This window comes from Marmota flaviventris, unplaced genomic scaffold, assembly GCF_047511675.1.
Source record: "Marmota flaviventris isolate mMarFla1 unplaced genomic scaffold, mMarFla1.hap1 Scaffold_132, whole genome shotgun sequence".
In the NCBI taxonomy this organism is placed as follows: Eukaryota; Metazoa; Chordata; class Mammalia; order Rodentia; family Sciuridae; genus Marmota; species Marmota flaviventris.
In genome coordinates, this window is record NW_027287911.1 from 132,401 (window position 1) to 159,315 (window position 26,915).

At 66.6% G+C, this 26,915-nt stretch overlaps 11 non-coding genes across 11 annotated transcripts; all 11 read right to left on the bottom strand.

The window, feature by feature from the left end:
* Positions 1-1,185: 1,185 nt before the first annotated feature.
* LOC139703848 (5S ribosomal RNA) lies at positions 1,186-1,304 on the bottom strand. The gene has a single exon (XR_011705927.1). It is a non-coding gene; the product is annotated as a 5S ribosomal RNA (ribosomal RNA).
* Positions 1,305-3,691: 2,387 nt separating this feature from the next.
* On the bottom strand, positions 3,692-3,810 carry LOC139703849 (5S ribosomal RNA). The gene has a single exon (XR_011705928.1). It is a non-coding gene; the product is annotated as a 5S ribosomal RNA (ribosomal RNA).
* Positions 3,811-6,197: 2,387 nt separating this feature from the next.
* Positions 6,198-6,316, bottom strand: LOC139703883 (5S ribosomal RNA). The gene has a single exon (XR_011705961.1). It is a non-coding gene; the product is annotated as a 5S ribosomal RNA (ribosomal RNA).
* A 2,393-nt stretch (positions 6,317-8,709) lies between these two features.
* On the bottom strand, positions 8,710-8,828 carry LOC139703884 (5S ribosomal RNA). Its single transcript, XR_011705962.1, has one exon. It is a non-coding gene; the product is annotated as a 5S ribosomal RNA (ribosomal RNA).
* Positions 8,829-11,210: 2,382 nt separating this feature from the next.
* LOC139703839 (5S ribosomal RNA) lies at positions 11,211-11,329 on the bottom strand. Its single transcript, XR_011705918.1, has one exon. It is a non-coding gene; the product is annotated as a 5S ribosomal RNA (ribosomal RNA).
* Positions 11,330-13,716: 2,387 nt separating this feature from the next.
* Positions 13,717-13,835, bottom strand: LOC139703841 (5S ribosomal RNA). The gene has a single exon (XR_011705920.1). It is a non-coding gene; the product is annotated as a 5S ribosomal RNA (ribosomal RNA).
* A 2,394-nt stretch (positions 13,836-16,229) lies between these two features.
* Positions 16,230-16,348, bottom strand: LOC139703885 (5S ribosomal RNA). Its single transcript, XR_011705963.1, has one exon. It is a non-coding gene; the product is annotated as a 5S ribosomal RNA (ribosomal RNA).
* A 2,393-nt stretch (positions 16,349-18,741) lies between these two features.
* Positions 18,742-18,860, bottom strand: LOC139703843 (5S ribosomal RNA). The gene has a single exon (XR_011705922.1). It is a non-coding gene; the product is annotated as a 5S ribosomal RNA (ribosomal RNA).
* A 2,403-nt stretch (positions 18,861-21,263) lies between these two features.
* On the bottom strand, positions 21,264-21,382 carry LOC139703844 (5S ribosomal RNA). The gene has a single exon (XR_011705923.1). It is a non-coding gene; the product is annotated as a 5S ribosomal RNA (ribosomal RNA).
* Positions 21,383-23,773: 2,391 nt separating this feature from the next.
* LOC139703913 (5S ribosomal RNA) lies at positions 23,774-23,892 on the bottom strand. The gene has a single exon (XR_011705991.1). It is a non-coding gene; the product is annotated as a 5S ribosomal RNA (ribosomal RNA).
* A 2,385-nt stretch (positions 23,893-26,277) lies between these two features.
* LOC139703914 (5S ribosomal RNA) lies at positions 26,278-26,396 on the bottom strand. The gene has a single exon (XR_011705992.1). It is a non-coding gene; the product is annotated as a 5S ribosomal RNA (ribosomal RNA).
* Between the last annotated feature and the right edge of the window lie 519 nt (positions 26,397-26,915).

Here is a 26,915-nt window from a genome sequence, read left to right on the forward strand (position 1 = left end):
AGGGGCCTCTGCTTCCCTGTCCCCACCGGCCGGGCTTCAACTCCTCTTGGCACCTGGTCCTCCATGGCAACCCCCTGGCCCCGAACCGCTTGCCTGCTCTGAAGGCTGCTTCCTCCTCTTTCAGGAGCGCCTGCCCTCTTTTGCCATCTGCTCTCTTGCTTGGCTCTCAGCGCAGACTCCTAAGACCCTGTGGCCTCCTCGGCCCTCTCTCAGCCTCTGCTGAGCACACACCCTGAAGTCCTGCGCGCACTTCAAGGGTGATGTGTGAATCCACTCTTACATCCATGGGAAGTTAGATGGGAGATGAGAGAACCTGTGACTGCCCAGTCTCCAGGCTACCATGGACCTGGTGACTTGCAGCCCAGAGTGAGTTGGCTGGGGTTGGGTGGGGGGTAGAGGGGTGAGTGTGTGTCTCTCTGTGTGTGTGTGTGTGTGTGTGTGTGTGAGAGAGAGAGAGAGAGAGAGAGAGAGAGAGAGAGAGAGGAGAGTCAAGGCCAGAGAGGGATTGAGTGGGAGATGGAGACAGGGATGCCTCCTCACAGGCCAAGAGACGCACAAGAGAGAAGGAGAGATGGATGAACAGGGACCCACAGAGACATCTGCTGCTCCGATGAGAGTGAAAGGGAGAGACAGGCAGATAGAGAGATAGACTCAGGGGGACCCTCACGGAGGAAGGCGGTGGGGAAGGAGGTAGAGACACAGGAAGGACCTTGCGGAGGTGGTGCAAAGAGAGAAGGACCCAGGCAGAGACGCTCGATGGACTCTCCCACTCCCAGGATCTGGGTGTCAAGGTTCTGCTTGTGTGGCAGGAACGGGTGAGGGAGCGGGCCCCGCGGGTGGGCCCCGTGTTCTGGGGAAGGCGGGTGTCGCCCCCCCACACACCCCATCCTCCAGGCCGAGGGGTGGGGGGGTCGGTCTGGGTGCACATGGAGGGTCGTGGCCTGGACCTGGCTCGGCTCAGCGGGGTCTCATGGAGTGAGTGTCCTAGCGTCCCTGGGGAGAGCCAGGCCTGTGGGCCTTGTTGCAGGCGCTGGGCGCTGGTCGTCGGGAGGCCAGCCGCAGGCCTGAAGGGACAGCGACCGGCAGCCCAGGGCTGCGCCTGCGCCCTGGCCCGAGGGCCCGGGGGTCACGGCCTGTCTCTCGGGGCCACGCAAGTTAAAAGTGTGTGTGGGAAGGGGGCGCAAAAGCCTACAGCACCCGGTATTCCCAGGCGGTCTCCCATCCAAGTACTAACCAGGCCCGACCCTGCTTAGCTTCCGAGATCAGACGAGATCGGGCGCGTTCAGGGTGGTATGGCCATAGACGGGGAGGGCCGCCCGGGGGCGCCTCAAGAGCCTGCTCTGGGTTCCACCCTTCAGTCCAGGGGACGGGAGGGGGGTGGAGGGGGGAAATCGGAGGGGGTGGTCGCAGGGGGCCTCCCTCGCCCGCCCCACAACAGCACAGCCCAACCCAACTCAACTCAAGGCTGGGGGCTCTCACGCTCCGCTCCGACCTGACTCCACCGGGCAGCGGCCCAGGGGTCCTGGGAGACTGGGACTGGCTGAGTCCCGCCTCCAACACCGCCCCTCTCCACCTGGCTCCACCTACCGCGAGCCCCACCAAGCGCCCGCAGGGATCGCACCGCCCCGCCCCGGCCTGGCGTGGCCTGGCGTGGCCTGGCCTCCACCGCCGCTCCTCGCCAAGGCCCAGGCCTCCCGCGACCCCAACCCCCCCACGGACCCCCGGCCCCCCACCGCCACGCCCACCCCGCCTTTCGCCAGGCGGAGAAGCCCAGAAGCCCTGGCCGTTTCAGTGTCCCGCGCGCGCGAACCTAGCCTAGCCTAGCCCGGAGCCCAGAGAGCCAGGGGCGGAGAGGCAGGCGGGCACCCCCCTCGGACACCCCAGGGACCCTGACACAGGCCCAGCGCCCCAGGCGGAAATGCAGTCCGACTGGGCAATGGCCAGCCGCCGGCCACACACGTCCCCTGAGCGTGCCTGGCGAGTGGAGCCACGCACAGGGAGGGCAGGAGGGAGGAACACACTCAGGGACTCAGGGAAAACCGGGCAGAGGGTGGCCGGGGGCAGCGGCCCGCTGGCTCCCAGTCAGTCAGTCGCCCGGCCAGGCTCAGAAGTGCGCCGCTGGGGTCGTGCCTCGCCCTGAGTTTCGGGCCCACTCTGCAAAGCCACCGCAGTCACCCCCTTCGGACCCAATGCCAAGGTCGGAGGGCTCTGCGCCTTGTTGGTACCAGTCAACGACCAGCACGTGCACAGCACCGCCCTGAGGAAGGGCATAGACCCCTCTGTCCAGTGTCCAGGAAAGGACCGCCTGTGGAAGAAGCACCCTGATTCAAACCCCTGTGGGAGCTTAGTCGGCGGCCTCACCAGACGGAAAGCCCCCTCCCCTGCAAGCATTGCAGGGGGGAGAGGGGGGAGGGAGGGGAGCGGTGGTTGCGTTGCGGGGACACGCGCCCACCGGGTCGTCAGGCCCTGCGTCTTGTCCTGTCCTCTGCAGGTGGACCGGTGACCGCGACCAAGGGGCCTCTGCTTCCCTGTCCCCACCGGCCGGGCTTCAACTCCTCTTGGCACCTGGTCCTCCATGGCAACCCCCTGGCCCCGAACCGCTTGCCTGCTCTGAAGGCTGCTTCCTCCTCTTTCAGGAGCGCCTGCCCTCTTTTGCCATCTGCTCTCTTGCTTGGCTCTCAGCGCAGACTCCTAAGACCCTGTGGCCTCCTCGGCCCTCTCTCAGCCTCTGCTGAGCACACACCCTGAAGTCCTGCGCGCACTTCAAGGGTGATGTGTGAATCCACTCTTACATCCATGGGAAGTTAGATGGGAGATGAGAGAACCTGTGACTGCCCAGTCTCCAGGCTACCATGGACCTGGTGACTTGCAGCCCAGAGTGAGTTGGCTGGGGTTGGGTGGGGGGTAGAGGGGTGAGTGTGTGTCTCTCTGTGTGTGTGTGTGTGTGTGTGTGTGTGTGTGAGAGAGAGAGAGAGAGAGAGAGAGAGAGGAGAGTCAAGGACAGAGAGGGATTGAGTGGGAGATGGAGACAGGGATGCCTCCTCACAGGCCAAGAGAGGCACAAGAGAGAAGGAGAGATGGATGAACAGGGACCCACAGAGACATCTGCTGCTCCGATGAGAGTGAAAGGGAGAGACAGGCAGAGAGAGAGATAGACTCAGGGGGACCCTCACGGAGGAAGGCGGTGGGGAAGGAGGTAGAGACACAGGAGGGACCTTGCGGAGGTGGTGCAAAGAGAGAAGGACCCAGGCAGAGACGCTCGATGGACTCTCCCACTCCCAGGATCTGGGTGTCAAGGTTCTGCTTGTGTGGCAGGAACGGGTGAGGGAGCGGGCCCCGCGGGTGGGCCCCGTGTTCTGGGGAAGGCGGGTGTCGCCCCCCCACACACCCCATCCTCCAGGCCGAGGGGTGGGGGGGTCGGTCTGGGTGCACATGGAGGGTCGTGGCCTGGACCTGGCTCGGCTCAGCGGGGTCTCATGGAGTGAGTGTCCTAGCGTCCCTGGGGAGAGCCAGGCCTGTGGGCCTTGTTGCAGGCGCTGGGCGCTGGTCGTCGGGAGGCCAGCCGCAGGCCTGAAGGGACAGCGACCGGCAGCCCAGGGCTGCGCCTGTGCCCTGGCCCGAGGGCCCGGGGGTCACGGCCTGTCTCTCGGGGCCACGCAAGTTAAAAGTGTGTGTGGGAAGGGGGCGCAAAAGCCTACAGCACCCGGTATTCCCAGGCGGTCTCCCATCCAAGTACTAACCAGGCCCGACCCTGCTTAGCTTCCGAGATCAGACGAGATCGGGCGCGTTCAGGGTGGTATGGCCATAGACGGGGAGGGCCGCCCGGGGGCGCCTCAAGAGCCTGCTCCGGGTTCCACCCTTCAGTCCAGGGGACGGGAGGGGGGTGGAGGGGGGAAATCGGAGGGGGTGGTCGCAGGGGGCCTCCCTCGCCCGCCCCACAACAGCACAGCCCAACCCAACTCAACTCAAGGCTGGGGGCTCTCACGCTCCGCTCCGACCTGACTCCACCGGGCAGCGGCCCAGGGGTCCTGGGAGACTGGGACTGGCTGAGTCCCGCCTCCAACACCGCCCCTCTCCACCTGGCTCCACCTACCGCGAGCCCCACCAAGCGCCCGCAGGGATCGCCCCGCCCCGCCCCGGCCTGGCGTGGCCTGGCGTGGCCTGGCCTCCACCGCCGCTCCTCGCCAAGGCCCAGGCCTCCCGCGACCCCAACCCCCCCACGGACCCCCGGCCCCCCACCGCCACGCCCACCCCGCCTTTCGCCAGGCGGAGAAGCCCAGAAGCCCTGGCCGTTTCAGTGTCCCGCGCGCGCGAACCTAGCCTAGCCTAGCCCGGAGCCCAGAGAGCCAGGGGCGGAGAGGCAGGCGGGCACCCCCCTCGGACACCCCAGGGACCCTGACACAGGCCGAGCGCCCCAGGCGGAAATGCAGTCCGACTGGGCAATGGCCAGCCGCCGGCCACACACGTCCCCTGAGCGTGCCTGGCGAGTGGAGCCACGCACAGGGAGGGCAGGAGGGAGGAACACACTCAGGGACTCAGGGAAAACCGGGCAGAGGGTGGCCGGGGGCAGCGGCCCGCTGGCTCCCAGTCAGTCAGTCGCCCGGCCAGGCTCAGAAGTGCGCCGCTGGGGTCGTGCCTCGCCCTGAGTTTCGGGCCCACTCTGCAAAGCCACCGCAGTCACCCCCTTCGGACCCAATGCCAAGGTCGGAGGGCTCTGCGCCTTGTTGGTACCAGTCAACGACCAGCACGTGCACAGCACCGCCCTGAGGAAGGGCATAGACCCCTCTGTCCAGTGTCCAGGAAAGGACCGCCTGTGGAAGAAGCACCCTGATTCAAACCCCTGTGGGAGCTTAGTCGGCGGCCTCACCAGACGGAAAGCCCCCTCCCCTGCAAGCATTGCAGGGGGGAGAGGGGGGAGGGAGGGGAGCGGTGGTTGCGTTGCGGGGACACGCGCCCACCGGGTCGTCAGGCCCTGCGTCTTGTCCTGTCCTCTGCAGGTGGACCGGTGACCGCGACCAAGGGGCCTCTGCTTCCCTGTCCCCACCGGCCGGGCTTCAACTCCTCTTGGCACCTGGTCCTCCATGGCAACCCCCTGGCCCCGAACCGCTTGCCTGCTCTGAAGGCTGCTTCCTCCTCTTTCAGGAGCGCCTGCCCTCTTTTGCCATCTGCTCTCTTGCTTGGCTCTCAGCGCAGACTCCTAAGACCCTGTGGCCTCCTCGGCCCTCTCTCAGCCTCTGCTGAGCACACACCCTGAAGTCCTGCGCGCACTTCAAGGGTGATGTGTGAATCCACTCTTACATCCATGGGAAGTTAGATGGGAGATGAGAGAACCTGTGACTGCCCAGTCTCCAGGCTACCATGGACCTGGTGACTTGCAGCCCAGAGTGAGTTGGCTGGGGTTGGGTGGGGGGTAGAGGGGTGAGTGTGTGTCTCTCTGTGTGTGTGTGTGTGTGTGTGTGTGTGTGTGAGAGAGAGAGAGAGAGAGAGAGAGAGAGGAGAGTCAAGGACAGAGAGGGATTGAGTGGGAGATGGAGACAGGGATGCCTCCTCACAGGCCAAGAGAGGCACAAGAGAGAAGGAGAGATGGATGAACAGGGACCCACAGAGACATCTGCTGCTCCGATGAGAGTGAAAGGGAGAGACAGGCAGAGAGAGAGATAGACTCAGGGGGACCCTCACGGAGGAAGGCGGTGGGGAAGGAGGTAGAGACACAGGAGGGACCTTGCGGAGGTGGTGCAAAGAGAGAAGGACCCAGGCAGAGACGCTCGATGGACTCTCCCACTCCCAGGATCTGGGTGTCAAGGTTCTGCTTGTGTGGCAGGAACGGGTGAGGGAGCGGGCCCCGCGGGTGGGCCCCGTGTTCTGGGGAAGGCGGGTGTCGCCCCCCCACACACCCCATCCTCCAGGCCGAGGGGTGGGGGGGTCGGTCTGGGTGCACATGGAGGGTCGTGGCCTGGACCTGGCTCGGCTCAGCGGGGTCTCATGGAGTGAGTGTCCTAGCGTCCCTGGGGAGAGCCAGGCCTGTGGGCCTTGTTGCAGGCGCTGGGCGCTGGTCGTCGGGAGGCCAGCCGCAGGCCTGAAGGGACAGCGACCGGCAGCCCAGGGCTGCGCCTGCGCCCTGGCCCGAGGGCCCGGGGGTCACGGCCTGTCTCTCGGGGCCACGCAAGTTAAAAGTGTGTGTGGGAAGGGGGCGCAAAAGCCTACAGCACCCGGTATTCCCAGGCGGTCTCCCATCCAAGTACTAACCAGGCCCGACCCTGCTTAGCTTCCGAGATCAGATGAGATCGGGCGCGTTCAGGGTGGTATGGCCGTAGACGGGGAGGGCCGCCCGGGGGCGCCTCAAGAGCCTGCTCCGGGTTCCACCCTTCAGTCCAGGGGACGGGAGGGGGGTGGAGGGGGGAAATCGGAGGGGGTGGTCGCAGGGGGCCTCCCTCGCCCGCCCCACAACAGCGCAGCCCAACCCAACTCAACTCAAGGCTGGGGGCTCTCACGCTCCGCTCCGACCTGACTCCACCGGGCAGCGGCCCAGGGGTCCTGGGAGACTGGGACTGGCTGAGTCCCGCCTCCAACACCGCCCCTCTCCACCTGGCTCCACCTACCGCGAGCCCCACCAAGCGCCCCGCAGGGATCGCCCCGCCCCGCCCCGCCCCGGCCTGGTGTGGCCTGGCGTGGCCTGGCCTCCTCCGCCGCTCCTCGCCAAGGCCCAGGCCTCCCGCGACCCCAACCCCCCCACGGACCCCCGGCCCCCCACCGCCACGCCCACCCCGCCTTTCGCCAGGCGGAGAAGCCCAGAAGCCCTGGCCGTTTCAGTGTCCCGCGCGCGCGAACCTAGCCTAGCCTAGCCCGGAGCCCAGAGAGCCAGGGGCGGAGAGGCAGGCGGGCACCCCCCTCGGACACCCCAGGGACCCTGACACAGGCCGAGCGCCCCAGGCGGAAATGCAGTCCGACTGGGCAATGGCCAGCCGCCGGCCACACACGTCCCCTGAGCGTGCCTGGCGAGTGGAGCCACGCACAGGGAGGGCAGGAGGGAGGAACACACTCAGGGACTCAGGGAAAACCGGGCAGAGGGTGGCCGGGGGCAGCGGCCCGCTGGCTCCCAGTCAGTCAGTCGCCCGGCCAGGCTCAGAAGTGCGCCGCTGGGGTCGTGCCTCGCCCTGAGTTTCGGGCCCACTCTGCAAAGCCACCGCAGTCACCCCCTTCGGACCCAATGCCAAGGTCGGAGGGCTCTGCGCCTTGTTGGTACCAGTCAACGACCAGCACGTGCACAGCACCGCCCTGAGGAAGGGCATAGACCCCTCTGTCCAGTGTCCAGGAAAGGACCGCCTGTGGAAGAAGCACCCTGATTCAAACCCCTGTGGGAGCTTAGTCGGCGGCCTCACCAGACGGAAAGCCCCCTCCCCTGCAAGCATTGCAGGGGGGAGAGGGGGGAGGGAGGGGAGCGGTGGTTGCGTTGCGGGGACACGCGCCCACCGGGTCGTCAGGCCCTGCGTCTTGTCCTGTCCTCTGCAGGTGGACCGGTGACCGCGACCAAGGGGCCTCTGCTTCCCTGTCCCCACCGGCCGGGCTTCAACTCCTCTTGGCACCTGGTCCTCCATGGCAACCCCCTGGCCCCGAACCGCTTGCCTGCTCTGAAGGCTGCTTCCTCCTCTTTCAGGAGCGCCTGCCCTCTTTTGCCATCTGCTCTCTTGCTTGGCTCTCAGCGCAGACTCCTAAGACCCTGTGGCCTCCTCGGCCCTCTCTCAGCCTCTGCTGAGCACACACCCTGAAGTCCTGCGCGCACTTCAAGGGTGATGTGTGAATCCACTCTTACATCCATGGGAAGTTAGATGGGAGATGAGAGAACCTGTGACTGCCCAGTCTCCAGGCTACCATGGACCTGGTGACTTGCAGCCCAGAGTGAGTTGGCTGGGGTTGGGTGGGGGGTAGAGGGGTGAGTGTGTGTCTCTGTGTGTGTGTGTGTGTGTGTGTGTGTGTGTGAGAGAGAGAGAGAGAGAGAGAGAGAGAGAGGAGAGTCAAGGCCAGAGAGGGATTGAGTGGGAGATGGAGACAGGGATGCCTCCTCACAGGCCAAGAGAGGCACAAGAGAGAAGGAGAGATGGATGAACAGGGACCCACAGAGACATCTGCTGCTCCGATGAGAGTGAAAGGGAGAGACAGGCAGAGAGAGAGATAGACTCAGGGGGACCCTCACGGAGGAAGGCGGTGGGGAAGGAGGTAGAGACACAGGAGGGACCTTACGGAGGTGGTGCAAAGAGAGAAGGACCCAGGCAGAGACGCTCGATGGACTCTCCCACTCCCAGGATCTGGGTGTCAAGGTTCTGCTTGTGTGGCAGGAACGGGTGAGGGAGCGGGCCCCGCGGGTGGGCCCCGTGTTCTGGGGAAGGCGGGTGTCGCCCCCCCACACACCCCATCCTCCAGGCCGAGGGGTGGGGGGGTCGGTCTGGGTGCACATGGAGGGTCGTGGCCTGGACCTGGCTCGGCTCAGCGGGGTCTCATGGAGTGAGTGTCCTAGCGTCCCTGGGGAGAGCCAGGCCTGTGGGCCTTGTTGCAGGCGCTGGGCGCTGGTCGTCGGGAGGCCAGCCGCAGGCCTGAAGGGACAGCGACCGGCAGCCCAGGGCTGCGCCTGCGCCCTGGCCCGAGGGCCCGGGGGTCACGGCCTGTCTCTCGGGGCCACGCAAGTTAAAAGTGTGTGTGGGAAGGGGGCGCAAAAGCCTACAGCACCCGGTATTCCCAGGCGGTCTCCCATCCAAGTACTAACCAGGCCCGACCCTGCTTAGCTTCCGAGATCAGATGAGATCGGGCGCGTTCAGGGTGGTATGGCCGTAGACGGGGAGGGCCGCCCGGGGGCGCCTCAAGAGCCTGCTCCGGGTTCCACCCTTCAGTCCAGGGGACGGGAGGGGGGTGGAGGGGGGAAATCGGAGGGGGTGGTCGCAGGGGTCCTCCCTCGCCCGCCCCACAACAGCACAGCCCAACCCAACTCAACTCAAGGCTGGGGGCTCTCACGCTCCGCTCCGACCTGACTCCACCGGGCAGCGGCCCAGGGGTCCTGGGAGACTGGGACTGGCTGAGTCCCGCCTCCAACACCGCCCCTCTCCACCTGGCTCCACCTACCGCGAGCCCCACCAAGCGCCCGCAGGGATCGCCCCGCCCCGCCCCGGCCTGGCCTGGCGTGGCCTGGCCTCCTCCGCCGCTCCTAGCCAAGGCCCAGGCCTCCCGCGACCCCAACCCCCCCACGGACCCCCGGCCCCCCACCGCCACGCCCACCCCGCCTTTCGCCAGGCGGAGAAGCCCAGAAGCCCTGGCCGTTTCAGTGTCCCGCGCGCGCGAACCTAGCCTAGCCTAGCCCGGAGCCCAGAGAGCCAGGGGCGGAGAGGCAGGCGGGCACCCCCCTCGGACACCCCAGGGACCCTGACACAGGCCGAGCGCCCCAGGCGGAAATGCAGTCCGACTGGGCAATGGCCAGCCGCCGGCCACACACGTCCCCTGAGCGTGCCTGGCGAGTGGAGCCACGCACAGGGAGGGCAGGAGGGAGGAACACACTCAGGGACTCAGGGAAAACCGGGCAGAGGGTGGCCGGGGGCAGCGGCCCGCTGGCTCCCAGTCAGTCAGTCGCCCGGCCAGGCTCAGAAGTGCGCCGCTGGGGTCGTGCCTCGCCCTGAGTTTCGGGCCCACTCTGCAAAGCCACCGCAGTCACCCCCTTCGGACCCAATGCCAAGGTCGGAGGGCTCTGCGCCTTGTTGGTACCAGTCAACGACCAGCACGTGCACAGCACCGCCCTGAGGAAGGGCATAGACCCCTCTGTCCAGTGTCCAGGAAAGGACCGCCTGTGGAAGAAGCACCCTGATTCAAACCCCTGTGGGAGCTTAGTCGGCGGCCTCACCAGACGGAAAGCCCCCTCCCCTGCAAGCATTGCAGGGGGGAGAGGGGGGAGGGAGGGGAGCGGTGGTTGCGTTGCGGGGACACGCGCCCACCGGGTCGTCAGGCCCTGCGTCTTGTCCTGTCCTCTGCAGGTGGACCGGTGACCGCGACCAAGGGGCCTCTGCTTCCCTGTCCCCACCGGCCGGGCTTCAACTCCTCTTGGCACCTGGTCCTCCATGGCAACCCCCTGGCCCCGAACCGCTTGCCTGCTCTGAAGGCTGCTTCCTCCTCTTTCAGGAGCGCCTGCCCTCTTTTGCCATCTGCTCTCTTGCTTGGCTCTCAGCGCAGACTCCTAAGACCCTGTGGCCTCCTCGGCCCTCTCTCAGCCTCTGCTGAGCACACACCCTGAAGTCCTGCGCGCACTTCAAGGGTGATGTGTGAATCCACTCTTACATCCATGGGAAGTTAGATGGGAGATGAGAGAACCTGTGACTGCCCAGTCTCCAGGCTACCATGGACCTGGTGACTTGCAGCCCAGAGTGAGTTGGCTGGGGTTGGGTGGGGGGTAGAGGGGTGAGTGTGTGTCTCTGTGTGTGTGTGTGTGTGTGTGTGTGTGTGTGTGAGAGAGAGAGAGAGAGAGAGAGAGAGAGGAGAGTCAAGGCCAGAGAGGGATTGAGTGGGAGATGGAGACAGGGATGCCTCCTCACAGGCCAAGAGAGGCACAAGAGAGAAGGAGAGATGGATGAACAGGGACCCACAGAGACATCTGCTGCTCCGATGAGAGTGAAAGGGAGAGACAGGCAGAGAGAGAGATTGACTCAGGGGGACCCTCACGGAGGAAGGCGGTGGGGAAGGAGGTAGAGACACAGGAGGGACCTTACGGAGGTGGTGCAAAGAGAGAAGGACCCAGGCAGAGACGCTCGATGGACTCTCCCACTCCCAGGATCTGGGTGTCAAGGTTCTGCTTGTGTGGCAGGAACGGGTGAGGGAGCGGGCCCCGCGGGTGGGCCCCGTGTTCTGGGGAAGGCGGGTGTCGCCCCCCCACACACCCCATCCTCCAGGCCGAGGGGTGGGGGGGTCGGTCTGGGTGCACATGGAGGGTCGTGGCCTGGACCTGGCTCGGCTCAGCGGGGTCTCATGGAGTGAGTGTCCTAGCGTCCCTGGGGAGAGCCAGGCCTGTGGGCCTTGTTGCAGGCGCTGGGCGCTGGTCGTCGGGAGGCCAGCCGCAGGCCTGAAGGGACAGCGACCGGCAGCCCAGGGCTGCGCCTGCGCCCTGGCCCGAGGGCCCGGGGGTCACGGCCTGTCTCTCGGGGCCACGCAAGTTAAAAGTGTGTGTGGGAAGGGGGCGCAAAAGCCTACAGCACCCGGTATTCCCAGGCGGTCTCCCATCCAAGTACTAACCAGGCCCGACCCTGCTTAGCTTCCGAGATCAGATGAGATCGGGCACGTTCAGGGTGGTATGGCCGTAGACGGGGAGGGCCGCCCGGGGGCGCCTCAAGAGCCTGCTCCGGGTTCCACCCTTCAGTCCAGGGGACGGGAGGGGGGTGGAGGGGGGAAATCGGAGGGGGTGGTCGCAGGGGGCCTCCCTCGCCCGCCCCACAACAGCGCAGCCCAACCCAACTCAACTCAAGGCTGGGGGCTCTCACGCTCCGCTCCGACCTGACTCCACCGGGCAGCGGCCCAGGGGTCCTGGGAGACTGGGACTGGCTGAGTCCCGCCTCCAACACCGCCCCTCTCCACCTGGCTCCACCTACCGCGAGCCCCACCAAGCGCCCGCAGGGATCGCCCCGCCCCGCCCCGGCCTGGTGTGGCCTGGCGTGGCCTGGCCTCCTCCGCCGCTCCTCGCCAAGGCCCAGGCCTCCCGCGACCCCAACCCCCCCACGGACCCCCGGCCCCCCACCGCCACGCCCACCCCGCCTTTCGCCAGGCGGAGAAGCCCAGAAGCCCTGGCCGTTTCAGTGTCCCGCGCGCGCGAACCTAGCCTAGCCTAGCCCGGAGCCCAGAGAGCCAGGGGCGGAGAGGCAGGCGGGCACCCCCCTCGGACACCCCAGGGACCCTGACACAGGCCGAGCGCCCCAGGCGGAAATGCAGTCCGACTGGGCAATGGCCAGCCGCCGGCCACACACGTCCCCTGAGCGTGCCTGGCGAGTGGAGCCACGCACAGGGAGGGCAGGAGGGAGGAACACACTCAGGGACTCAGGGAAAACCGGGCAGAGGGTGGCCGGGGGCAGCGGCCCGCTGGCTCCCAGTCAGTCAGTCGCCCGGCCAGGCTCAGAAGTGCGCCGCTGGGGTCGTGCCTCGCCCTGAGTTTCGGGCCCACTCTGCAAAGCCACCGCAGTCACCCCCTTCGGACCCAATGCCAAGGTCGGAGGGCTCTGCGCCTTGTTGGTACCAGTCAACGACCAGCACGTGCACAGCACCGCCCTGAGGAAGGGCATAGACCCCTCTGTCCAGTGTCCAGGAAAGGACCGCCTGTGGAAGAAGCACCCTGATTCAAACCCCTGTGGGAGCTTAGTCGGCGGCCTCACCAGACGGAAAGCCCCCTCCCCTGCAAGCATTGCAGGGGGGAGAGGGGGGAGGGAGGGGAGCGGTGGTTGCGTTGCGGGGACACGCGCCCACCGGGTCGTCAGGCCCTGCGTCTTGTCCTGTCCTCTGCAGGTGGACCGGTGACCGCGACCAAGGGGCCTCTGCTTCCCTGTCCCCACCGGCCGGGCTTCAACTCCTCTTGGCACCTGGTCCTCCATGGCAACCCCCTGGCCCCGAACCGCTTGCCTGCTCTGAAGGCTGCTTCCTCCTCTTTCAGGAGCGCCTGCCCTCTTTTGCCATCTGCTCTCTTGCTTGGCTCTCAGCGCAGACTCCTAAGACCCTGTGGCCTCCTCGGCCCTCTCTCAGCCTCTGCTGAGCACACACCCTGAAGTCCTGCGCGCACTTCAAGGGTGATGTGTGAATCCACTCTTACATCCATGGGAAGTTAGATGGGAGATGAGAGAACCTGTGACTGCCCAGTCTCCAGGCTACCATGGACCTGGTGACTTGCAGCCCAGAGTGAGTTGGCTGGGGTTGGGTGGGGGGTAGAGGGGTGAGTGTGTGTCTCTGTGTGTGTGTGTGTGTGTGTGTGTGTGTGTGAGAGAGAGAGAGAGAGAGAGAGAGAGAGAGGAGAGTCAAGGCCAGAGAGGGATTGAGTGGGAGATGGAGACAGGGATGCCTCCTCACAGGCCAAGAGAGGCACAAGAGAGAAGGAGAGATGGATGAACAGGGACCCACAGAGACATCTGCTGCTCCGATGAGAGTGAAAGGGAGAGACAGGCAGAGAGAGAGATAGACTCAGGGGGACCCTCACGGAGGAAGGCGGTGGGGAAGGAGGTAGAGACACAGGAGGGACCTTACGGAGGTGGTGCAAAGAGAGAAGGACCCAGGCAGAGACGCTCGATGGACTCTCCCACTCCCAGGATCTGGGTGTCAAGGTTCTGCTTGTGTGGCAGGAACGGGTGAGGGAGCGGGCCCCGCGGGTGGGCCCCGTGTTCTGGGGAAGGCGGGTGTCGCCCCCCCACACACCCCATCCTCCAGGCCGAGGGGTGGGGGGGTCGGTCTGGGTGCACATGGAGGGTCGTGGCCTGGACCTGGCTCGGCTCAGCGGGGTCTCATGGAGTGAGTGTCCTAGCGTCCCTGGGGAGAGCCAGGCCTGTGGGCCTTGTTGCAGGCGCTGGGCGCTGGTCGTCGGGAGGCCAGCCGCAGGCCTGAAGGGACAGCGACCGGCAGCCCAGGGCTGCGCCTGCGCCCTGGCCCGAGGGCCCGGGGGTCACGGCCTGTCTCTCGGGGCCACGCAAGTTAAAAGTGTGTGTGGGAAGGGGGCGCAAAAGCCTACAGCACCCGGTATTCCCAGGCGGTCTCCCATCCAAGTACTAACCAGGCCCGACCCTGCTTAGCTTCCGAGATCAGATGAGATCAGGCGCGTTCAGGGTGGTATGGCCGTAGACGGGGAGGGCCGCCCGGGGGCGCCTCAAGAGCCTGCTCCGGGTTCCACCCTTCAGTCCAGGGGACGGGAGGGGGGTGGAGGGGGGAAATCGGAGGGGGTGGTCGCAGGGGGCCTCCCTCGCCCGCCCCACAACAGCGCAGCCCAACCCAACTCAACTCAAGGCTGGGGGCTCTCACGCTCCGCTCCGACCTGACTCCACCGGGCAGCGGCCCAGGGGTCCTGGGAGACTGGGACTGGCTGAGTCCCGCCTCCAACACCGCCCCTCTCCACCTGGCTCCACCTACCGCGAGCCCCACCAAGCGCCCGCAGGGATCGCCCCGCCCCGCCCCGCCCCGGCCTGGTGTGGCCTGGCGTGGCCTGGCCTCCTCCGCCGCTCCTCGCCAAGGCCCAGGCCTCCCGCGACCCCAACCCCCCCACGGACCCCCGGCCCCCCACCGCCACGCCCACCCCGCCTTTCGCCAGGCGGAGAAGCCCAGAAGCCCTGGCCGTTTCAGTGTCCCGCGCGCGCGAACCTAGCCTAGCCTAGCCCGGAGCCCAGAGAGCCAGGGGCGGAGAGGCAGGCGGGCACCCCCCTCGGACACCCCAGGGACCCTGACACAGGCCCTGCGCCCCAGGCGGAAATGCAGTCCGACTGGGCAATGGCCAGCCGCCGGCCACACACGTCCCCTGAGCGTGCCTGGCGAGTGGAGCCACGCACAGGGAGGGCAGGAGGGAGGAACACACTCAGGGACTCAGGGAAAACCGGGCAGAGGGTGGCCGGGGGCAGCGGCCCGCTGGCTCCCAGTCAGTCAGTCGCCCGGCCAGGCTCAGAAGTGCGCCGCTGGGGTCGTGCCTCGCCCTGAGTTTCGGGCCCACTCTGCAAAGCCACCGCAGTCACCCCCTTCGGACCCAATGCCAAGGTCGGAGGGCTCTGCGCCTTGTTGGTACCAGTCAACGACCAGCACGTGCACAGCACCGCCCTGAGGAAGGGCATAGACCCCTCTGTCCAGTGTCCAGGAAAGGACCGCCTGTGGAAGAAGCACCCTGATTCAAACCCCTGTGGGAGCTTAGTCGGCGGCCTCACCAGACGGAAAGCCCCCTCCCCTGCAAGCATTGCAGGGGGGAGAGGGGGGAGGGAGGGGAGCGGTGGTTGCGTTGCGGGGACACGCGCCCACCGGGTCGTCAGGCCCTGCGTCTTGTCCTGTCCTCTGCAGGTGGACCGGTGACCGCGACCAAGGGGCCTCTGCTTCCCTGTCCCCACCGGCCGGGCTTCAACTCCTCTTGGCACCTGGTCCTCCATGGCAACCCCCTGGCCCCGAACCGCTTGCCTGCTCTGAAGGCTGCTTCCTCCTCTTTCAGGAGCGCCTGCCCTCTTTTGCCATCTGCTCTCTTGCTTGGCTCTCAGCGCAGACTCCTAAGACCCTGTGGCCTCCTCGGCCCTCTCTCAGCCTCTGCTGAGCACACACCCTGAAGTCCTGCGCGCACTTCAAGGGTGATGTGTGAATCCACTCTTACATCCATGGGAAGTTAGATGGGAGATGAGAGAACCTGTGACTGCCCAGTCTCCAGGCTACCATGGACCTGGTGACTTGCAGCCCAGAGTGAGTTGGCTGGGGTTGGGTGGGGGGTAGAGGGGTGAGTGTGTGTCTCTGTGTGTGTGTGTGTGTGTGTGTGTGTGTGTGAGAGAGAGAGAGAGAGAGAGAGAGAGAGAGAGGAGAGTCAAGGCCAGAGAGGGATTGAGTGGGAGATGGAGACAGGGATGCCTCCTCACAGGCCAAGAGAGGCACAAGAGAGAAGGAGAGATGGATGAACAGGGACCCACAGAGACATCTGCTGCTCCGATGAGAGTGAAAGGGAGAGACAGGCAGAGAGAGAGATAGACTCAGGGGGACCCTCACGGAGGAAGGCGGTGGGGAAGGAGGTAGAGACACAGGAGGGACCTTACGGAGGTGGTGCAAAGAGAGAAGGACCCAGGCAGAGACGCTCGATGGACTCTCCCACTCCCAGGATGTGGGTGTCAAGGTTCTGCTTGTGTGGCAGGAACGGGTGAGGGAGCGGGCCCCGCGGGTGGGCCCCGTGTTCTGGGGAAGGCGGGTGTCGCCCCCCCACACACCCCATCCTCCAGGCCGAGGGGTGGGGGGGTCGGTCTGGGTGCACATGGAGGGTCGTGGCCTGGACCTGGCTCGGCTCAGCGGGGTCTCATGGAGTGAGTGTCCTAGCGTCCCTGGGGAGAGCCAGGCCTGTGGGCCTTGTTGCAGGCGCTGGGCGCTGGTCGTCGGGAGGCCAGCCGCAGGCCTGAAGGGACAGCGACCGGCAGCCCAGGGCTGCGCCTGCGCCCTGGCCCGAGGGCCCGGGGGTCACGGCCTGTCTCTCGGGGCCACGCAAGTTAAAAGTGTGTGTGGGAAGGGGGCGCAAAAGCCTACAGCACCCGGTATTCCCAGGCGGTCTCCCATCCAAGTACTAACCAGGCCCGACCCTGCTTAGCTTCCGAGATCAGATGAGATCGGGCGCGTTCAGGGTGGTATGGCCGTAGACGGGGAGGGCCGCCCGGGGGCGCCTCAAGAGCCTGCTCCGGGTTCCACCCTTCAGTCCAGGGGACGGGAGGGGGGTGGAGGGGGGAAATCGGAGGGGGTGGTCGCAGGGGGCCTCCCTCGCCCGCCCCACAACAGCGCAGCCCAACCCAACTCAACTCAAGGCTGGGGGCTCTCACGCTCCGCTCCGACCTGACTCCACCGGGCAGCGGCCCAGGGGTCCTGGGAGACTGGGACTGGCTGAGTCCCGCCTCCAACACCGCCCCTCTCCACCTGGCTCCACCTACCGCGAGCCCCACCAAGCGCCCGCAGGGATCGCCCCGCCCCGCCCCGGCCTGGCGTGGCCTGGCGTGGCCTGGCCTCCTCCGCCGCTCCTCGCCAAGGCCCAGGCCTCCCGCGACCCCAACCCCCCCACGGACCCCCGGCCCCCCACCGCCACGCCCACCCCGCCTTTCGCCAGGCGGAGAAGCCCAGAAGCCCTGGCCGTTTCAGTGTCCCGCGCGCGCGAACCTAGCCTAGCCTAGCCCGGAGCCCAGAGAGCCAGGGGCGGAGAGGCAGGCGGGCACCCCCCTCGGACACCCCAGGGACCCTGACACAGGCCCAGCGCCCCAGGCGGAAATGCAGTCCGACTGGGCAATGGCCAGCCGCCGGCCACACACGTCCCCTGAGCGTGCCTGGCGAGTGGAGCCACGCACAGGGAGGGCAGGAGGGAGGAACACACTCAGGGACTCAGGGAAAACCGGGCAGAGGGTGGCCGGGGGCAGCGGCCCGCTGGCTCCCAGTCAGTCAGTCGCCCGGCCAGGCTCAGAAGTGCGCCGCTGGGGTCGTGCCTCGCCCTGAGTTTCGGGCCCACTCTGCAAAGCCACCGCAGTCACCCCCTTCGGACCCAATGCCAAGGTCGGAGGGCTCTGCGCCTTGTTGGTACCAGTCAACGACCAGCACGTGCACAGCACCGCCCTGAGGAAGGGCATAGACCCCTCTGTCCAGTGTCCAGGAAAGGACCGCCTGTGGAAGAAGCACCCTGATTCAAACCCCTGTGGGAGCTTAGTCGGCGGCCTCACCAGACGGAAAGCCCCCTCCCCTGCAAGCATTGCAGGGGGGAGAGGGGGGAGGGAGGGGAGCGGTGGTTGCGTTGCGGGGACACGCGCCCACCGGGTCGTCAGGCCCTGCGTCTTGTCCTGTCCTCTGCAGGTGGACCGGTGACCGCGACCAAGGGGCCTCTGCTTCCCTGTCCCCACCGGCCGGGCTTCAACTCCTCTTGGCACCTGGTCCTCCATGGCAACCCCCTGGCCCCGAACCGCTTGCCTGCTCTGAAGGCTGCTTCCTCCTCTTTCAGGAGCGCCTGCCCTCTTTTGCCATCTGCTCTCTTGCTTGGCTCTCAGCGCAGACTCCTAAGACCCTGTGGCCTCCTCGGCCCTCTCTCAGCCTCTGCTGAGCACACACCCTGAAGTCCTGCGCGCACTTCAAGGGTGATGTGTGAATCCACTCTTACATCCATGGGAAGTTAGATGGGAGATGAGAGAACCTGTGACTGCCCAGTCTCCAGGCTACCATGGACCTGGTGACTTGCAGCCCAGAGTGAGTTGGCTGGGGTTGGGTGGGGGGTAGAGGGGTGAGTGTGTGTCTCTCTCTGTGTGTGTGTGTGTGTGTGTGTGTGTGTGAGAGAGAGAGAGAGAGAGAGAGAGAGAGAGAGAGGAGAGTCAAGGCCAGAGAGGGATTGAGTGGGAGATGGAGACAGGGATGCCTCCTCACAGGCCAAGAGAGGCACAAGAGAGAAGGAGAGATGGATGAACAGGGACCCACAGAGACATCTGCTGCTCCGATGAGAGTGAAAGGGAGAGACAGGCAGAGAGAGAGATAGACTCAGGGGGACCCTCACGGAGGAAGGCGGTGGGGAAGGAGGTAGAGACACAGGAGGGACCTTGCGGAGGTGGTGCAAAGAGAGAAGGACCCAGGCAGAGACGCTCGATGGACTCTCCCACTCCCAGGATCTGGGTGTCAAGGTTCTGCTTGTGTGGCAGGAACGGGTGAGGGAGCGGGCCCCGCGGGTGGGCCCCGTGTTCTGGGGAAGGCGGGTGTCGCCCCCCCACACACCCCATCCTCCAGGCCGAGGGGTGGGGGGGTCGGTCTGGGTGCACATGGAGGGTCGTGGCCTGGACCTGGCTCGGCTCAGCGGGGTCTCATGGAGTGAGTGTCCTAGCGTCCCTGGGGAGAGCCAGGCCTGTGGGCCTTGTTGCAGGCGCTGGGCGCTGGTCGTCGGGAGGCCAGCCGCAGGCCTGAAGGGACAGCGACCGGCAGCCCAGGGCTGCGCCTGCGCCCTGGCCCGAGGGCCCGGGGGTCACGGCCTGTCTCTCGGGGCCACGCAAGTTAAAAGTGTGTGTGGGAAGGGGGCGCAAAAGCCTACAGCACCCGGTATTCCCAGGCGGTCTCCCATCCAAGTACTAACCAGGCCCGACCCTGCTTAGCTTCCGAGATCAGATGAGATCAGGCGCGTTCAGGGTGGTATGGCCGTAGACGGGGAGGGCCGCCCGGGGGCGCCTCAAGAGCCTGCTCCGGGTTCCACCCTTCAGTCCAGGGGACGGGAGGGGGGTGGAGGGGGGAAATCGGAGGGGGTGGTCGCAGGGGGCCTCCCTCGCCCGCCCCACAACAGCGCAGCCCAACCCAACTCAACTCAAGGCTGGGGGCTCTCACGCTCCGCTCCGACCTGACTCCACCGGGCAGCGGCCCAGGGGTCCTGGGAGACTGGGACTGGCTGAGTCCCGCCTCCAACACCGCCCCTCTCCACCTGGCTCCACCTACCGCGAGCCCCACCAAGCGCCCGCAGGGATCGCCCCGCCCCGCCCCGGCCTGGCGTGGCCTGGCGTGGCCTGGCCTCCTCCGCCGCTCCTCGCCAAGGCCCAGGCCTCCCGCGACCCCAACCCCCCCACGGACCCCCGGCCCCCCACCGCCACGCCCACCCCGCCTTTCGCCAGGCGGAGAAGCCCAGAAGCCCTGGCCGTTTCAGTGTCCCGCGCGCGCGAACCTAGCCTAGCCTAGCCCGGAGCCCAGAGAGCCAGGGGCGGAGAGGCAGGCGGGCACCCCCCTCGGACACCCCAGGGACCCTGACACAGGCCCAGCGCCCCAGGCGGAAATGCAGTCCGACTGGGCAATGGCCAGCCGCCGGCCACACACGTCCCCTGAGCGTGCCTGGCGAGTGGAGCCACGCACAGGGAGGGCAGGAGGGAGGAACACACTCAGGGACTCAGGGAAAACCGGGCAGAGGGTGGCCGGGGGCAGCGGCCCGCTGGCTCCCAGTCAGTCAGTCGCCCGGCCAGGCTCAGAAGTGCGCCGCTGGGGTCGTGCCTCGCCCTGAGTTTCGGGCCCACTCTGCAAAGCCACCGCAGTCACCCCCTTCGGACCCAATGCCAAGGTCGGAGGGCTCTGCGCCTTGTTGGTACCAGTCAACGACCAGCACGTGCACAGCACCGCCCTGAGGAAGGGCATAGACCCCTCTGTCCAGTGTCCAGGAAAGGACCGCCTGTGGAAGAAGCACCCTGATTCAAACCCCTGTGGGAGCTTAGTCGGCGGCCTCACCAGACGGAAAGCCCCCTCCCCTGCAAGCATTGCAGGGGGGAGAGGGGGGAGGGAGGGGAGCGGTGGTTGCGTTGCGGGGACACGCGCCCACCGGGTCGTCAGGCCCTGCGTCTTGTCCTGTCCTCTGCAGGTGGACCGGTGACCGCGACCAAGGGGCCTCTGCTTCCCTGTCCCCACCGGCCGGGCTTCAACTCCTCTTGGCACCTGGTCCTCCATGGCAACCCCCTGGCCCCGAACCGCTTGCCTGCTCTGAAGGCTGCTTCCTCCTCTTTCAGGAGCGCCTGCCCTCTTTTGCCATCTGCTCTCTTGCTTGGCTCTCAGCGCAGACTCCTAAGACCCTGTGGCCTCCTCGGCCCTCTCTCAGCCTCTGCTGAGCACACACCCTGAAGTCCTGCGCGCACTTCAAGGGTGATGTGTGAATCCACTCTTACATCCATGGGAAGTTAGATGGGAGATGAGAGAACCTGTGACTGCCCAGTCTCCAGGCTACCATGGACCTGGTGACTTGCAGCCCAGAGTGAGTTGGCTGGGGTTGGGTGGGGGGTAGAGGGGTGAGTGTGTGTCTCTCTCTCTGTGTGTGTGTGTGTGTGTGTGTGTGTGTGTGAGAGAGAGAGAGAGAGAGAGAGAGAGAGAGAGAGAGAGAGGAGAGTCAAGGCCAGAGAGGGATTGAGTGGGAGATGGAGACAGGGATGCCTCCTCACAGGCCAAGAGAGGCACAAGAGAGAAGGAGAGATGGATGAACAGGGACCCACAGAGACATCTGCTGCTCCGATGAGAGTGAAAGGGAGAGACAGGCAGAGAGAGAGATAGACTCAGGGGGACCCTCACGGAGGAAGGCGGTGGGGAAGGAGGTAGAGACACAGGAGGGACCTTGCGGAGGTGGTGCAAAGAGAGAAGGACCCAGGCAGAGACGCTCGATGGACTCTCCCACTCCCAGGATGTGGGTGTCAAGGTTCTGCTTGTGTGGCAGGAACGGGTGAGGGAGCGGGCCCCGCGGGTGGGCCCCGTGTTCTGGGGAAGGCGGGTGTCGCCCCCCCACACACCCCATCCTCCAGGCCGAGGGGTGGGGGGGTCGGTCTGGGTGCACATGGAGGGTCGTGGCCTGGACCTGGCTCGGCTCAGCGGGGTCTCATGGAGTGAGTGTCCTAGCGTCCCTGGGGAGAGCCAGGCCTGTGGGCCTTGTTGCAGGCGCTGGGCGCTGGTCGTCGGGAGGCCAGCCGCAGGCCTGAAGGGACAGCGACCGGCAGCCCAGGGCTGCGCCTGCGCCCTGGCCCGAGGGCCCGGGGGTCACGGCCTGTCTCTCGGGGCCACGCAAGTTAAAAGTGTGTGTGGGAAGGGGGCGCAAAAGCCTACAGCACCCGGTATTCCCAGGCGGTCTCCCATCCAAGTACTAACCAGGCCCGACCCTGCTTAGCTTCCGAGATCAGATGAGATCAGGCGCGTTCAGGGTGGTATGGCCGTAGACGGGGAGGGCCGCCCGGGGGCGCCTCAAGAGCCTGCTCCGGGTTCCACCCTTCAGTCCAGGGGACGGGAGGGGGGTGGAGGGGGGAAATCGGAGGTGGTGGTCGCAGGGGGCCTCCCTCGCCCGCCCCACAACAGCGCAGCCCAACCCAACTCAACTCAAGGCTGGGGGCTCTCACGCTCCGCTCCGACCTGACTCCACCGGGCAGCGGCCCAGGGGTCCTGGGAGACTGGGACTGGCTGAGTCCCGCCTCCAACACCGCCGCTCTCCACCTGGCTCCACCTACCGCGAGCCCCACCAAGCGCCCGCAGGGATCGCCCCGCCCCGCCCCGGCCTGGCGTGGCCTGGCGTGGCCTGGCCTCCTCCGCCGCTCCTCGCCAAGGCCCAGGCCTCCCGCGACCCCAACCCCCCCACGGACCCCCGGCCCCCCACCGCCACGCCCACCCCGCCTTTCGCCAGGCGGAGAAGCCCAGAAGCCCTGGCCGTTTCAGTGTCCCGCGCGCGCGAACCTAGCCTAGCCTAGCCCGGAGCCCAGAGAGCCAGGGGCGGAGAGGCAGGCGGGCACCCCCCTCGGACACCCCAGGGACCCTGACACAGGCCCAGCGCCCCAGGCGGAAATGCAGTCCGACTGGGCAATGGCCAGCCGCCGGCCACACACGTCCCCTGAGCGTGCCTGGCGAGTGGAGCCACGCACAGGGAGGGCAGGAGGGAGGAACACACTCAGGGACTCAGGGAAAACCGGGCAGAGGGTGGCCGGGGGCAGCGGCCCGGTGGCTCCCAGTCAGTCAGTCGCCCGGCCAGGCTCAGAAGTGCGCCGCTGGGGTCGTGCCTCGCCCTGAGTTTCGGGCCCACTCTGCAAAGCCACCGCAGTCACCCCCTTCGGACCCAATGCCAAGGTCGGAGGGCTCTGCGCCTTGTTGGTACCAGTCAACGACCAGCACGTGCACAGCACCGCCCTGAGGAAGGGCATAGACCCCTCTGTCCAGTGTCCAGGAAAGGACCGCCTGTGGAAGAAGCACCCTGATTCAAACCCCTGTGGGAGCTTAGTCGGCGGCCTCACCAGACGGAAAGCCCCCTCCCCTGCAAGCATTGCAGGGGGGAGAGGGGGGAGGGAGGGGAGCGGTGGTTGCGTTGCGGGGACACGCGCCCACCGGGTCGTCAGGCCCTGCGTCTTGTCCTGTCCTCTGCAGGTGGACCGGTGACCGCGACCAAGGGGCCTCTGCTTCCCTGTCCCCACCGGCCGGGCTTCAACTCCTCTTGGCACCTGGTCCTCCATGGCAACCCCCTGGCCCCGAACCGCTTGCCTGCTCTGAAGGCTGCTTCCTCCTCTTTCAGGAGCGCCTGCCCTCTTTTGCCATCTGCTCTCTTGCTTGGCTCTCAGCGCAGACTCCTAAGACCCTGTGGCCTCCTCGGCCCTCTCTCAGCCTCTGCTGAGCACACACCCTGAAGTCCTGCGCGCACTTCAAGGGTGATGTGTGAATCCACTCTTACATCCATGGGAAGTTAGATGGGAGATGAGAGAACCTGTGACTGCCCAGTCTCCAGGCTACCATGGACCTGGTGACTTGCAGCCCAGAGTGAGTTGGCTGGGGTTGGGTGGGGGGTAGAGGGGTGAGTGTGTGTCTCTCTGTGTGTGTGTGTGTGTGTGTGTGTGTGTGAGAGAGAGAGAGAGAGAGAGAGAGAGAGAGAGAGGAGAGTCAAGGCCAGAGAGGGATTGAGTGGGAGATGGAGACAGGGATGCCTCCTCACAGGCCAAGAGAGGCACAAGAGAGAAGGAGAGATGGATGAACAGGGACCCACAGAGACATCTGCTGCTCCGATGAGAGTGAAAGGGAGAGACAGGCAGAGAGAGAGATAGACTCAGGGGGACCCTCACGGAGGAAGGCGGTGGGGAAGGAGGTAGAGACACAGGAGGGACCTTGCGGAGGTGGTGCAAAGAGAGAAGGACCCAGGCAGAGACGCTCGATGGACTCTCCCACTCCCAGGATCTGGGTGTCAAGGTTCTGCTTGTGTGGCAGGAACGGGTGAGGGAGCGGGCCCCGCGGGTGGGCCCCGTGTTCTGGGGAAGGCGGGTGTCGCCCCCCCACACACCCCATCCTCCAGGCCGAGGGGTGGGGGGGTCGGTCTGGGTGCACATGGAGGGTCGTGGCCTGGACCTGGCTCGGCTCAGCGGGGTCTCATGGAGTGAGTGTCCTAGCGTCCCTGGGGAGAGCCAGGCCTGTGGGCCTTGTTGCAGGCGCTGGGCGCTGGTCGTCGGGAGGCCAGCCGCAGGCCTGAAGGGACAGCGACCGGCAGCCCAGGGCTGCGCCTGCGCCCTGGCCCGAGGGCCCGGGGGTCACGGCCTGTCTCTCGGGGCCACGCAAGTTAAAAGTGTGTGTGGGAAGGGGGCGCAAAAGCCTACAGCACCCGGTATTCCCAGGCGGTCTCCCATCCAAGTACTAACCAGGCCCGACCCTGCTTAGCTTCCGAGATCAGACGAGATCGGGCGCGTTCAGGGTGGTATGGCCGTAGACGGGGAGGGCCGCCCGGGGGCGCCTCAAGAGCCTGCTCCGGGTTCCACCCTTCAGTCCAGGGGACGGGAGGGGGGTGGAGGGGGGAAATCGGAGGGGGTGGTCGCAGGGGGCCTCCCTCGCCCGCCCCACAACAGCGCAGCCCAACCCAACTCAACTCAAGGCTGGGGGCTCTCACGCTCCGCTCCGACCTGACTCCACCGGGCAGCGGCCCAGGGGTCCTGGGAGACTGGGACTGGCTGAGTCCCGCCTCCAACACCGCCCCTCTCCACCTGGCTCCACCTACCGCGAGCCCCACCAAGCGCCCGCAGGGATCGCCCCGCCCCGCCCCGGCCTGGCGTGGCCTGGCGTGGCCTGGCCTCCTCCGCCGCTCCTCGCCAAGGCCCAGGCCTCCCGCGACCCCAACCCCCCCACGGACCCCCGGCCCCCCACCGCCACGCCCACCCCGCCTTTCGCCAGGCGGAGAAGCCCAGAAGCCCTGGCCGTTTCAGTGTCCCGCGCGCGCGAACCTAGCCTAGCCTAGCCCGGAGCCCAGAGAGCCAGGGGCGGAGAGGCAGGCGGGCACCCCCCTCGGACACCCCAGGGACCCTGACACAGGCCCAGCGCCCCAGGCGGAAATGCAGTCCGACTGGGCAATGGCCAGCCGCCGGCCACACACGTCCCCTGAGCGTGCCTGGCGAGTGGAGCCACGCACAGGGAGGGCAGGAGGGAGGAACACACTCAGGGACTCAGGGAAAACCGGGCAGAGGGTGGCCGGGGGCAGCGGCCCGGTGGCTCCCAGTCAGTCAGTCGCCCGGCCAGGCTCAGAAGTGCGCCGCTGGGGTCGTGCCTCGCCCTGAGTTTCGGGCCCACTCTGCAAAGCCACCGCAGTCACCCCCTTTGGACCCAATGCCAAGGTCGGAGGGCTCTGCGCCTTGTTGGTACCAGTCAACGACCAGCACGTGCACAGCACCGCCCTGAGGAAGGGCATAGACCCCTCTGTCCAGTGTCCAGGAAAGGACCGCCTGTGGAAGAAGCACCCTGATTCAAACCCCTGTGGGAGCTTAGTCGGCGGCCTCACCAGACGGAAAGCCCCCTCCCCTGCAAGCATTGCAGGGGGGAGAGGGGGGAGGGAGGGGAGCGGTGGTTGCGTTGCGGGGACACGCGCCCACCGGGTCGTCAGGCCCTGCGTCTTGTCCTGTCCTCTGCAGGTGGACCGGTGACCGCGACCAAGGGGCCTCTGCTTCCCTGTCCCCACCGGCCGGGCTTCAACTCCTCTTGGCACCTGGTCCTCCATGGCAACCCCCTGGCCCCGAACCGCTTGCCTGCTCTGAAGGCTGCTTCCTCCTCTTTCAGGAGCGCCTGCCCTCTTTTGCCATCTGCTCTCTTGCTTGGCTCTCAGCGCAGACTCCTAAGACCCTGTGGCCTCCTCGGCCCTCTCTCAGCCTCTGCTGAGCACACACCCTGAAGTCCTGCGCGCACTTCAAGGGTGATGTGTGAATCCACTCTTACATCCATGGGAAGTTAGATGGGAGATGAGAGAACCTGTGACTGCCCAGTCTCCAGGCTACCATGGACCTGGTGACTTGCAGCCCAGAGTGAGTTGGCTGGGGTTGGGTGGGGGGTAGAGGGGTGAGTGTGTGTCTCTCTCTCTGTGTGTGTGTGTGTGTGTCTGTGAGAGAGAGAGAGAGAGAGAGAGAGAGAGAGGAGAGTCAAGGCCAGAGAGGGATTGAGTGGGAGATGGAGACAGGGATGCCTCCTCACAGGCCAAGAGAGGCACAAGAGAGAAGGAGAGATGGATGAACAGGGACCCACAGAGACATCTGCTGCTCCGATGAGAGTGAAAGGGAGAGACAGGCAGAGAGAGAGATAGACTCAGGGGGACCCTCACGGAGGAAGGCGGTGGGGAAGGAGGTAGAGACACAGGAGGGACCTTGCGGAGGTGGTGCAAAGAGAGAAGGACCCAGGCAGAGACGCTCGATGGACTCTCCCACTCCCAGGATCTGGGTGTCAAGGTTCTGCTTGTGTGGCAGGAACGGGTGAGGGAGCGGGCCCCGCGGGTGGGCCCCGTGTTCTGGGGAAGGCGGGTGTCGCCCCCCCACACACCCCATCCTCCAGGCCGAGGGGTGGGGGGGTCGGTCTGGGTGCACATGGAGGGTCGTGGCCTGGACCTGGCTCGGCTCAGCGGGGTCTCATGGAGTGAGTGTCCTAGCGTCCCTGGGGAGAGCCAGGCCTGTGGGCCTTGTTGCAGGCGCTGGGCGCTGGTCGTCGGGAGGCCAGCCGCAGGCCTGAAGGGACAGCGACCGGCAGCCCAGGGCTGCGCCTGCGCCCTGGCCCGAGGGCCCGGGGGTCACGGCCTGTCTCTCGGGGCCACGCAAGTTAAAAGTGTGTGTGGGAAGGGGGCGCAAAAGCCTACAGCACCCGGTATTCCCAGGCGGTCTCCCATCCAAGTACTAACCAGGCCCGACCCTGCTTAGCTTCCGAGATCAGACGAGATCGGGCGCGTTCAGGGTGGTATGGCCGTAGACGGGGAGGGCCGCCCGGGGGCGCCTCAAGAGCCTGCTCCGGGTTCCACCCTTCAGTCCAGGGGACGGGAGGGGGGTGGAGGGGGGAAATCGGAGGGGGTGGTAGCAGGGGGCCTCCCTCGCCCGCCCCACAACAGCGCAGCCCAACCCAACTCAACTCAAGGCTGGGGGCTCTCACGCTCCGCTCCGACCTGACTCCACCGGGCAGCGGCCCAGGGGTCCTGGGAGACTGGGACTGGCTGAGTCCCGCCTCCAACACCGCCCCTCTCCACCTGGCTCCACCTACCGCGAGCCCCACCAAGCGCCCGCAGGGATCGCCCCGCCCCGCCCCGGCCTGGCGTGGCCTGGCGTGGCCTGGCCTCCTCCGCCGCTCCTCGCCAAGGCCCAGGCCTCCCGCGACCCCAACCCCCCCACGGAGCCCCGGCCCCCCACCGCCACGCCCACCCCGCCTTTCGCCAGGCGGAGAAGCCCAGAAGCCCTGGCCGTTTCAGTGTCCCGCGCGCGCGAACCTAGCCTAGCCTA